Raw genomic sequence first — 12,841 nt, 5'->3', positions numbered from 1 at the left:
GCTGTGTATGGGGATGGACGGGCCCTGAGGCACATGCTATGAACCAGAGGGACTGGAAAAATAACAGTCTAGCTCTGGCAAGCATTCCATTACTGTGGAGGCTGTGGAGATTGACTATGCTTCACTCCCTGCACTCATACTACCAAATGGCTGCTTTTTGTGTGACAATATGAAGGGGAAAAAAAAGGAAAATAGGCTCATGGAAGGAAGGACCCAGGGATAATGAAATCGGAAATATTATTCAAATAATAGACAGTGGTATTTAACAACTTCATTACATTATGTACATTACAATAAACAGTATTACATTGATCCATGCTATAATAGTTGATGTATAGAATTGCCATGACTCTTAGATTAATTTGCTTTCACTTATATTCATATAGAAATGTAAATGAACTACTGTTTATTAATTATCTTCATTACATAGTGTTTTTTTTATAATTTTTAATAAAATAAGTGTAATTTATTATATATATATATATATACAGTGGGGAAAAAAAGTATTTAGTCAGCCACCAATTGTGCAAGTTCTCCCACTTAAAAAGATGAGAGAGGCCTGCAATTTTCATCATAGGTATACCTCAACTATGAGAGACAAAATGAGAAAAAAAAAATCCAGAAAATCACATTGTAGGATTTTTAAAGAATTTATTTGCAAATTATGGTGGAAAATAAGTAGGTATACCTATGATGAAAATTACAGGCCTCTCTCATCTTTTTAAGTGGGAGAACTTGCACAATTGGTGGCTGACTAAATACTTTTTTGCCCCACTGTATATATATATATAATAGACAAATAAAAATTAATTAACCCATTTAATATACATTCATATAGAAATGCCATGAAACTTTAATTCATTTTTTACACTATACTACTGTTTATTATCGATCTACATTACATATTGTTTGTTAATAATTTTTTTATGACAGTTACTGCCAATAATAGGCCTAATTTATTAATGTAATAAGTAAACACACACACATATAATATCTACAGTATATAATGTCTATAACAATAAATACAAATTTAAAAAAACTTAAAATCTAATCAATATATATACCATTACATATAATATATATATATATATATATATACAGTGGGATGGACTCCACTAGACCCCTTAAGGTGTACTGTGGTATCTGGCACCAAGATGTCAGCAGCAGATCCTTTAAGTCCTGTAAGTTGCGAGGTGGGGCCTCCATAGATTGGGCTTGTTTGTTCAGCACATCCCACAGATGCTCAACTGACTTGAGATCTGGGGAATTTGGAAGCCAAATCAACACCTCAATGTCATTGTTGTGCTCTTCAACCCATTCCTGAACCATTTTTGCTTTGTGGCAGGGCGCATTCTCCTGCTGAAAGAGGCCACATCCACCAGGGAATACCGTTCCATGAAAGGGTGTACATAGTCTGCAACAATACTTAGGTATGTGGTACGTCTCAAAGTAACATCCACATGGATGGCAGGACCCAAGGTTTCCCAGCAGAACATTGTCCAAAGCATCACACTGCCTCCGCCGGCTTGCCTTCTTCTCATAGTGCATCCTGGTGCCATGTGTTCCCCAGTGACGCATCAAACTGCGATGCACTTTGTATTCTGACACCTTTCCATCAGAACCAGCATTAACTTCTTAAGCAATTTGAGCTACAGTAGCTCGTCTGTTGGATAGGAACACACAGGCCAGCCTTCGCTCCGCATGTGCATCAGTGAACCTTGGCCGCCCATGACCCTGTCGCCAGTTCACCACTGTTCCTTCCATGGACCACTTTTGATAGATACTGACCACTGCAGACCGGGAACACCCCACAAGAGTTGCAGCTTTGGAGATGCTCTGACCCAGTCGTCTAGCCATCACAACTTGGCCCTTGTCAAACTCGCTCAAATCCTTACACTTGCCCATTTTTTCCTGCTTCTAACACATCAACTTCAGGACAAAATGTTCACTTGCTGCCTAATATATCCCACTCACTAACATGTGCCGTGATGAAGAGATAATCAGTGTTATTCACTTTAACTGTCAGTGGTCATAATATTATATCTGTATGTTACATAATACAGATATATATTACTACAGTGATATTTCACCCGTCTGTTATTGCTGTGGAAAGAATCGTGCTTTTGGGTAAAATGAAATCAAATCACTTTGAAATAGTATCACGCAATTCTGAAGTTAATGAACATTTTTGATAAAGGCAACGTACACCGATCAGGCATAACATTATCACCACCTTCCTAATATTGTGTTGGTCTCCCTTTGGCTGCCAAAACAGCCCTGACCCGTCGAGGTATGGACTCCACTAGACCCCTTAAGGTGTACTGTGGTATCTGGCACCAAGATGTCAGCAGCAGATCCTTTAAGTCCTGTAAGTTGCGAGGTGGGGCCTCCATAGATTGGGCTTGTTTGTTCAGCACATCCCACAGATGCTCAACTGACTTGAGATCTGGGGAATTTGGAAGCCAAATCAACACCTCAATGTCATTGTTGTGCTCTTCAGCCCATTCCTGAACCATTTTTGCTTTGTGGCAGGGTGCATTCTCCTGCTGAAAGAGGCCACATCCACCAGGGAATACCGTTCCATGAAAGGGTGTACATAGTCTGCAACAATACTTAGGTATGTGGTACGTCTCAAAGTAACATCCACATGGATGGCAGGACCCAAGGTTTCCCAGCAGAACATTGTCCAAAGCATCACACTGCCTCCGCCGGCTTGCCTTCTTCTCATAGTGCATCCTGGTGCCATGTGTTCCCCAGTGACGCATCAAACTGCGATGCACTTTGTATTCTGACACCTTTCCATCAGAACCAGCATTAACTTCTTAAGCAATTTGAGCTACAGTAGCTCGTCTGTTGGATAGGAACACACAGGCCAGCCTTCGCTCCGCATGTGCATCAGTGAACCTTGGCCGCCCATGACCCTGTCGCCAGTTCACCACTGTTCCTTCCATGGACCACTTTTGATAGATACTGACCACCGCAGACCGGGAACACCCACAAGAGTTGCAGCTTTGGAGATGCTCTGACCCAGTCGTCTAGCCATCACAACTTGGCCCTTGTCAAACTCGCTCAAATCCTTACACTTGCCCATTTTTTCCTGCTTCTAACACATCAACTTCAGGACAAAATGTTCACTTGCTGCCTAATATATCCCACTCACTAACATGTGCCGTGATGAAGAGATAATCAGTGTTATTCACTTTAACTGTCAGTGGTCATAATATTATATCTGTATGTTACATAATACAGATATATATTACTACAGTGATATTTCACCCGTCTGTTATTGCTGTGGAAAGAATCGTGCTTTTGGGATTATTCATGGTCTGTTGAAAGTACTTTGTTTATGCTTTTACACTTTTAAATGTCATTTTAATGTTTGATGGTTGAAGGGTGAGTAGAATAATGTCATCTCGTACCCAGTTAAAAAAACAACAACATATTATTGCATTCATAGAGCGAGCCTTTCACTGATTGTTTACAGCTTAACGGAAGTTACACCTATAATTCGCACAAAGTGTGGGTAATAAGGTGGCTGGATAGTGCACTGGGAAGTGGACTTCACAGAATATTCCGCCATGATTCCAGTTCAAAGGGAGAGTATATGTTCCATTCAAAGGGCATTAACGTGTGCGAGACGTGAATTTAAATTGTATTTATTGTAGGATATCAGACCGAATCAGACAATCTAAGATTTGGTCAGAACCGAGTTGAGGCACGAGGAGTCACAAAAATTCCACAGAGGCCCCAGACAACAGGATGTCATAAATCAGACCCTAGCCCTTCTGAAGCAAGCCTAAACCTAAACCCCTGTCACAGAACAGTTTTCAACATTAACACAAAAGAACACATTGACAAGTCCAAATAATTTTTTTATGACAGTTACTGCCAATAATAGGCCTAATTTATTAATGTAATAAGTAAACACACACACATATAATATCTACAGTATATAATGTCTATAACAATAAATACAAATAAAAAAAAACTTAAAATCTAATCAATATATATACCATTACATATAATATATATATATATATATATATATATGTGTGTGTGTGTGTGTGTGTGTATATATTATATTTGAGTAAAAGAAATTCTCTCTCTCTCTAAAGAAAACCTACAAATTATTCTTCAATAATATACAGGACAAAAACTGTGATTGTTAAATGACATCAAGAACATTTGGTTAATTCGATGTATTAAAGACAGCTGAAAATGATTATTCTGCTTAACAGACTTGCCACTTACGAATTTATCATGATAATTTACCTTGGGCTGCTGAGTCTCAGAGATTGTACGCATGGCTGCACAAAATGGAGGATGATCTCCTCTTGTGAGCAAACGGAGTTGGAGTAAAACAGCTACATTTGTATGCAAATCCATGTTGAAAGGAGAGGTATTTTTTCCAATAAGCCATCACCCCATGGGTCTAATTTACCACAAGGATTAAGGCAGCATCTCCACATTCTGTACAAAACGTGATTGCAATACTGAGGGGTAGTCCTTATGTCGTATCCACGATCGCTGAACTTCAGGGTTTGCCAAGCACTCTCTTCAAGTAACCCATTTAAGTATTTCTAAGATTAAGCTGCATTAATACGATTTCATGCATACATAAGTGATGGAATCCACATATATCAAGTAGATAGATGGTTTGAGAAAAGCAGAAAATCATTGTTTAGAATAGTGGTTCTCAATTCCAGTCCTTGCAACCTCCCACATGTTTGCATCTCTTATCACTCCAGACATTTGTTGTATTCGACCGTATCCACCTTATTCCTGATGAGCCTACTGCATTTTGAATTATGGGTGGCACATCCGGTTTGGGGAACTTCCAATCAAAAAGACTGAAACTAATAATTTCAAATCATAAGGCTGCCCTACAAATAAAACTTATCTGTCTGACTGAATGAGCTGTCAATTTTCCTTCATGTTTTATTTTCAGACATCATGAGAATAACGTAACAATTGGTATTTTAATGTGATATGTTATAACAACAATATCTATGGCAAGAGCTCTTTTCAGTCGCTGCATTCTTTTCCTCATGATTATTTTCTTTTTACCCTTTGCATTCCGCTGTAATAGTATGAAAAAGGACAACATATACTGCACATTTGTGGTCTGTTCTCCCGATTTAATTTACGATATATCCTATTAACAATTCACTGGACTGCATGAAGAATATCTTGTTTTTCTCTTCAAATCCTCACGTCACTTTCCAGGTTTTTTTTGTTTTCCCAAGTAAATATAATTTTTTATCTGTCAAAATCACATTTTTGTCTAAAATGAAATCAAATCACTTTGAAATAGTATCACGCAATTCTGAAGTTCATGAACATTTTTGATAAAGGCAACGTACACCGATCAGGCATAACATTATCACCACCTTCCTAATATTGTGTTGGTCTCCCTTTGGCTCCCAAAACAGCCCTGACCCGTCGAGGTATGGACTCCACTAGACCCCTTAAGGTGTACTGTGGTATCTGGCACCAAGATGTCAGCAGCAGATCCTTTAAGTCTTGTAAGTTGCGAGGTGGGGCCTCCATAGATTGGGCTTGTTTGTTCAGCACATCCCACAGATGCTCAACTGACTTGAGATCTGGGGAATTTGGAAGCCAAATCAACACCTCAATGTCATTGTTGTGCTCTTCAACCCATTCCTGAACCATTTTTGCTTTGTGGCAGGGCGCCTTCTCCTGCTGAAAGAGGCCACATCCACCAGGGAATACCGTTCCATGAAAGGGTGTACATAGTCTGCAACAATGCTTAGGTATGTGGTACGTCTCAAAGTAACATCCACATGGATGGCAGGACCCAAGGTTTCCCAGCAGAACATTGTCCAAAGCATCACACTGCCTCCGCCGGCTTGCCTTCTTCTCATAGTGCATCCTGGTGCCATGTGTTCCCCAGTGACGCATCAAACTGCGATGCACTTTGTATTCTGACACCTTTCCATCAGAACCAGCATTAACTTCTTAAGCAATTTGAGCTACAGTAGCTCGTCTGTTGGATAGGAACACACAGGCCAGCCTTCGCTCCGCATGTGCATCAGTGAACCTTGGCCGCCCATGACCCTGTCGCCAGTTCACCACTGTTCCTTCCATGGACCACTTTTGATAGATACTGACCACCGCAGACCGGGAACACCCACAAGAGTTGCAGCTTTGGAGATGCTCTGACCCAGTCGTCTAGCCATCACAACTTGGCCCTTGTCAAACTCGCTCAAATCCTTACACTTGCCCATTTTTTCCTGCTTCTAACACATCAACTTCAGGACAAAATGTTCACTTGCTGCCTAATATATCCCACTCACTAACATGTGCCGTGATGAAGAGATAATCAGTGTTATTCACTTTAACTGTCAGTGGTCATAATATTATATCTGTATGTTACATAATACAGATATATATTACTACAGTGATATTTCACCCGTCTGTTATTGCTGTGGAAAGAATCGTGCTTTTGGGATTATTCATGGTCTGTTGAAAGTACTTTGTTTATGCTTTTACACTTTTAAATGTCATTTTAATGTTTGATGGTTGAAGGGTGAGTAGAATAATGTCATCTCGTACCCAGTTAAAAAAACAACAACATATTATTGCATTCATAGAGCGAGCCTTTCACTGATTGTTTACAGCTTAACGGAAGTTACACCTATAATTCGCACAAAGTGTGGGTAATAAGGTGGCTGGATAGTGCACTGGGAAGTGGACTTCACAGAATATTCCGCCATGATTCCAGTTCAAAGGGAGAGTATATGTTCCATTCAAAGGGCATTAACGTGTGCGAGACGTGAATTTAAATTGTATTTATTGTAGGATATCAGACCGAATCAGACAATCTAAGATTTGGTCAGAACCGAGTTGAGGCACGAGGAGTCACAAAAATTCCACAGAGGCCCCAGACAACAGGATGTCATAAATCAGACCCTAGCCCTTCTGAAGCAAGCCTAAACCTAAACCCCTGTCACAGAACAGTTTTCAACATTAACACAAAAGAACACATTGACAAGTCCAACCATGTTGAAAGGAGAGGTATTTTTTCCAATAAGCCATCACCCCATGGGTCTAATTTACCACAAGGATTAAGGCAGCATCTCCACATTCTGTACAAAACGTGATTGCAATACTGAGGGGTAGTCCTTATGTCGTATCCACGATCGCTGAACTTCAGGGTTTGCCAAGCACTCTCTTCAAGTAACCCATTTAAGTATTTCTAAGATTAAGCTGCATTAATACGATTTCATGCATACATAAGTGATGGAATCCACATATATCAAGTAGATAGATGGTTTGAGAAAAGCAGAAAATCATTGTTTAGAATAGTGGTTCTCAATTCCAGTCCTTGCAACCTCCCACATGTTTGCATCTCTTATCACTCCAGACATTTGTTGTATTCGACCGTATCCACCTTATTCCTGATGAGCCTACTGCATTTTGAATTATGGGTGGCACATCCGGTTTGGGGAACTTCCAATCAAAAAGACTGAAACTAATAATTTCAAATCATAAGGCTGCCCTACAAATAAAACTTATCTGTCTGACTGAATGAGCTGTCAATTTTCCTTCATGTTTTATTTTCAGACATCATGAGAATAACGTAACAATTGGTATTTTAATGTGATATGTTATAACAACAATATCTATGGCAAGAGCTCTTTTCAGTCGCTGCATTCTTTTCCTCATGATTATTTTCTTTTTACCCTTTGCATTCCGCTGTAATAGTATGAAAAAGGACAACATATACTGCACATTTGTGGTCTGTTCTTCCGATTTAATTTACGATATATCCTATTAACAATTCACTGGACTGCATGAAGAATATCTTGTTTTTCTCTTCAAATCCTCACGTCACTTTCCAGGTTTTTTTTGTTTTCCCAAGTAAATATAATTTTTTATCTGTCAAAATCACATTTTTGTCTAAAATGAAATCAAATCACTTTGAAATAGTATCACGCAATTCTGAAGTTAATGAACATTTTTGATAAAGGCAACGTACACCGATCAGGCATAACATTATCACCACCTTCCTAATATTGTGTTGGTCTCCCTTTGGCTGCCAAAACAGCCCTGACCCGTCGAGGTATGGACTCCACTAGACCCCTTAAGGTGTACTGTGGTATCTGGCACCAAGATGTCAGCAGCAGATCCTTTAAGTCTTGTAAGTTGCGAGGTGGGGCCTCCATAGATTGGGCTTGTTTGTTCAGCACATCCCACAGATGCTCAACTGACTTGAGATCTGGGGAATTTGGAAGCCAAATCAACACCTCAATGTCATTGTTGTGCTCTTCAACCCATTCCTGAACCATTTTTGCTTTGTGGCAGGGTGCATTCTCCTGCTGAAAGAGGCCACATCCACCAGGGAATACCGTTCCATGAAAGGGTGTACATAGTCTGCAACAATGCTTAGGTATGTGGTACGTCTCAAAGTAACATCCACATGGATGGCAGGACCCAAGGTTTCCCAGCAGAACATTGTCCAAAGCATCACACTGCCTCCGCCGGCTTGCCTTCTTCTCATAGTGCATCCTGGTGCCATGTGTTCCCCAGTGACGCATCAAACTGCGATGCACTTTGTATTCTGACACCTTTCCATCAGAACCAGCATTAACTTCTTAAGCAATTTGAGCTACAGTAGCTCGTCTGTTGGATAGGAACACACAGGCCAGCCTTCGCTCCGCATGTGCATCAGTGAACCTTGGCCGCCCATGACCCTGTCGCCAGTTCACCACTGTTCCTTCCATGGACCACTTTTGATAGATACTGACCACCGCAGACCGGGAACACCCACAAGAGTTGCAGCTTTGGAGATGCTCTGACCCAGTCGTCTAGCCATCACAACTTGGCCCTTGTCAAACTCGCTCAAATCCTTACACTTGCCCATTTTTTCCTGCTTCTAACACATCAACTTCAGGACAAAATGTTCACTTGCTGCCTAATATATCCCACTCACTAACATGTGCCGTGATGAAGAGATAATCAGTGTTATTCACTTTAACTGTCAGTGGTCATAATATTATATCTGTATGTTACATAATACAGATATATATTACTACAGTGATATTTCACCCGTCTGTTATTGCTGTGGAAAGAATCGTGCTTTTGGGATTATTCATGGTCTGTTGAAAGTACTTTGTTTATGCTTTTACACTTTTAAATGTCATTTTAATGTTTGATGGTTGAAGGGTGAGTAGAATAATGTCATCTCGTACCCAGTTAAAAAAACAACAACATATTATTGCATTCATAGAGCGAGCCTTTCACTGATTGTTTACAGCTTAACGGAAGTTACACCTATAATTCGCACAAAGTGTGGGTAATAAGGTGGCTGGATAGTGCACTGGGAAGTGGACTTCACAGAATATTCCGCCATGATTCCAGTTCATAGGGAGAGTATATGTTCCATTCAAAGGGCATTAACGTGTGCGAGACGTGAATTTAAATTGTATTTATTTACAAATTTAAATTTGTATTTATTTACAGAGGTATATTATGTCACACTTCACACTTCTCTAGTAAGTTTGCCTGTGTGTGAAGATGCTGCAGGCAGTGGCGTAAATCCGTGAATGAATGTTCCGATGTGAAGTAAACTTCCCGGATTTCCCGTGTGCAGGGAGTAGACAGCAGTGAACACTGTGTATGGATCCTGTCAATCGGAACACAGTTCATGCATGGAGCTCTCTTCTAACAAGCTGGTTATCTGAATCAGGTGTGTTACACAAGAGAGATGCAAAATATACAGAGGGGGGTGGGGGGCACCAGGACTGGAATTGAGAACCGCTGGTTTGGAAGGTCAGCTGCTGATTGCATGAGCTAGTTTGTGACCTCAGTAGACAGAGATAGAAATCATCCATTGTTTAATCCATTTATTGGCAAGATATCTCAATTATATATTTCTCAGAGCGGCTGAGAGTCCTAAGGGGGTAATGCCTTGCCCTAAACATCATTACTTCATATAAATCTCCCTTCATCCCATTACAAAACATCCTCATTCCTCAGGATGTGATGATTCCCTTTGAGCTAAATTATTGACCTGTTTCCCTTACATTATTTACAAATTTAAATTTGTATTTATTTACAGAGGTATATTATGTCACACTTCACACTTCTCTAGTAAGTTTGCCTGTGTGTGAAGATGCTGCAGGCAGTGGCGTAAATCCGTGAATGAATGTTCCGATGTGAAGTAAACTTCCCGGATTTCCCTTGTGCAGGGAGTAGACAGCAGTGAACACTGTGTAGGGATCCTGTCAATCGGAACACAGTTCATGCATGGAGCTCTCTTCTAACAAGCTGGTTATCTGAATCAGGTGTGTTACACAAGAGAGATGCAAAATATACAGAGGGGGGTGGGGGGCACCAGGACTGGAATTGAGAACCGCTGGTTTGGAAGGTCAGCTGCTGATTGCATGAGCTAGTTTGTGACCTCAGTAGACAGAGATAGAAATCATCCATTGTTTAATCCATTTATTGGCAAGATATCTCAATTATATATTTCTCAGAGCGGCTGAGAGTCCTAAGGGGGTAATGCCTTGCCCTAAACATCATTACTTCATATAAATCTCCCTTCATCCCATTACAAAACATCCTCATTCCTCAGGATGTGATAGTGATTACCGAAGTGATACAGCAAACAGAACCCATCATCTATTTGCAGACTGTATGAGTTAAAACAAGAAATATATACAGTATATACATGACAATGTACACAATCGTTCAAAAGTTTAAGGTCAGTAAGATTTTTTTTTTTAAGAAATTAATACATTTGTTCAGCAAGGAAGCATTAAATTGATCAAAATTCTATTTCAAACAAATGCTGTTCTTTTGAACTTTTCATTCATCAAAGAAACAATCCTAAAAAAAGTATCACAGTTTCCACAAAAAATATTAAGAAGCACAACTGTTTTTAATATTGATATACAAAATGCATGTTGAGCACCAAATGAGCAGTGTAGAATGATTTCGGAAGGATCATATGACAATAAAGACTGGAGTAATGGCTGCTGAAAAATTCAGCTTTGCATCACAGGAATAAAATTACATTTTAAAATATTTGAAATTGTAATAATATTTCATAATATTACTGTTTTACTGTATTTTGATCAAATAAATATAGCCTTGGTGAGTAAAAGAGACTGCTTTCAAAAACATTACAAAAATCTAACCAACCTTTTATATATCAACAGCATGCGCACAATTTAAATGTATACAATGTACACAATCGTTCAAAAGTTTAAGGTCAGTAAGATTTTTTTTTAAAGAAATTAATACATTTGTTCAGCAAGGAAGCATTAAATTGATCAAAATTCTATTTCAAACAAATGCTGTTCTTTTGAACTTTTCATTCATCAAAGAAACAATCCTAAAAAAAGTATCACAGTTTCCACAAAAAATATTAAGAAGCACAACTGTTTTTAATATTGATATACAAAATGCATGTTGAGCACCAAATGAGCAGTGTAGAATGATTTCGGAAGGATCATATGACAATAAAGACTGGAGTAATGGCTGCTGAAAAATTCAGCTTTGCATCACAGGAATAAAATTACATTTTAAAATATTTGAAATTGTAATAATATTTCATAATATTACTGTTTTACTGTATTTTGATCAAATAAATATAGCCTTGGTGAGTAAAAGAGACTGCTTTCAAAAACATTACAAAAATCTAACCAACCTTTTATATATCAACAGCATGCGCACAATTTAAATGTAAAATGACTTCAGAAATGTATGGTTTTTCTAATGTAGCCAAAAGGGTAAAACAGAATAGGTACGAATTAACAAGCCTCGGAATCTTTGGGGGTGAAAGAAGGATGAAATGGACCATTTGTCATCTAAGTACTTGCCAATATCTGGCACACCATTTAAAATTAGGGCATTTGTTTGTAAATAAGAAAGTGTCTCAGATCTAAATAAAGCTTCTGGAATCACTAAGCTAACTGTCAGGTCCACATGATTACACTGACTTGCCAAGTGGAAGTCCACCAAGGTTTTATTGACATAGTCAACACCATTCCAATTTAAAGCCAAAATTCTCCAATGCTCAAACATTTGTATGCTAATTAAGAGGAAACAGTCCTGCAAGTGATTCATCTAGCAAACTGCCTGTCCTTTCCAGCCACCAAAGTATCCATACATTTTCAGTTTTATAGACATTTGGATACCCAGACAATATCACGGTGGCACACTGGGGTCTACACTGAAGCAGGGGCGTGTCTAGAGCATTTTAAATGGGGGGGGGGGCCAGTCGGGGGCACTGGCTCAAAAGAGGGTGGCCGGGGGTGGTGGGGGGTTGTGTTTGCGGAACGATGTTAAAAGCACACGTCCAGTTTTGTGTGAGTGAAGGAAATCCGCTTGGGAGTGGAGAGATTCGTCCTCGCACACATGGATTGCGTAACATTATGCGCTCTTGACATTGTCATTAAGATTACACTATAGAAACCGCCTAAAATTAGAAATTTACTAAAAACAAGCCTATGGCAAGACATCTGGTAGGGGGGGCACCTGGGGTGGCCAGCCAAATTTCAGGGGGGGCCGGTGCCACCCCTGGCCACCACGTAGACACGCCCCTGCACTGAAGGGGGAAAAAACTTAATATAGAAACAATTTTAATTTGGAAGTTGCCAGTAAATTTCACAAACAATTGCAAGTAGCACCATAGTAAGTAATGCCATATTAATCTCTCATCTCTAATCTAATAGCAATAGCCTATATCCAACTAAAATGCAAAGTTACATTTTTGCTTTTATAAAAAAAATATACAGCAGAAAACAGCAATTTTGCATGGGGTCAAAAAAAAACTACACTGTAAAAAAAAAAAAAAATATATATATATATA

General features: G+C 39.2%; 1 protein-coding gene across 1 annotated transcript in view; it reads left to right on the top strand.

Annotated features, from left to right (window-relative positions):
* The window catches only part of LOC107562368 (complexin-1-like), a 19,126-nt gene that overhangs the window by 4,938 nt on the left and 1,347 nt on the right, over positions 1–12,841 (top strand). The gene's annotated exons all lie outside the window — the stretch shown is intronic.

The sequence above is a fragment of the Sinocyclocheilus grahami genome, unplaced genomic scaffold (genome assembly GCF_001515645.1).
Source record: "Sinocyclocheilus grahami isolate Dianchi unplaced genomic scaffold, SAMN03320097.WGS_v1.1 scaffold820.1, whole genome shotgun sequence".
NCBI lineage: Eukaryota > Metazoa > Chordata > Actinopteri > Cypriniformes > Cyprinidae > Sinocyclocheilus > Sinocyclocheilus grahami.
Note: the sequence above shows the minus strand (reverse complement) of the source record. Positions and strands in the feature narration are given on the sequence as shown.